Source organism: Myotis davidii, unplaced genomic scaffold (assembly GCF_000327345.1).
Source record: "Myotis davidii unplaced genomic scaffold, ASM32734v1 scaffold399, whole genome shotgun sequence".
NCBI lineage: Eukaryota > Metazoa > Chordata > Mammalia > Chiroptera > Vespertilionidae > Myotis > Myotis davidii.
In genome coordinates, this window is record NW_006292094.1 from 5729274 (window position 1) to 5729678 (window position 405).

At 67.2% G+C, this 405-nt stretch overlaps 1 protein-coding gene across 1 annotated transcript in view; it reads right to left on the reverse strand.

The window, feature by feature from the left end:
* SDK1 (sidekick cell adhesion molecule 1) overlaps positions 1-405 on the reverse strand; it is a 455450-nt gene that overhangs the window by 210042 nt on the left and 245003 nt on the right. The window lies entirely within an intron of this gene.

Consider the following 405-nt stretch of genomic DNA (forward strand, 5'->3'; position numbering starts at 1 on the left):
TGGTTCTAAAAATGAGCTGAACAGTGTCAGCTTCCTGCTGTGGACAGAGGGAGTCACGCGGGAGAGAAGCGGGACCCCCGGGGCCAGGCCAGAGGACCGGCCGCCATCGCCGTCCCGGGTCCCCGAGGAGCTCGTGGGAAGTGCTGTTGCCGTGGAGGCAGGTGCGCCTCCTGGCGGGAGGCCCTGCCGTCTCGCCTACCGGAAGCTCTGATGGGCGCTCGGTGGAAAGTGGCCTGTTACCCGGTGCCCACGGCAGACAGGACCTCGCACCACAGAGACGCTGGGGGACAGGACGCAGGGGTCAGTGAGCACCAGCGAACCCCCTGGAACGAGGTGGAACCTCCTAAGGACGCACCTGTGAGGCCTAAGGCACCGGCCGCTGGCCACTGGGTGAGAGCCACGGTG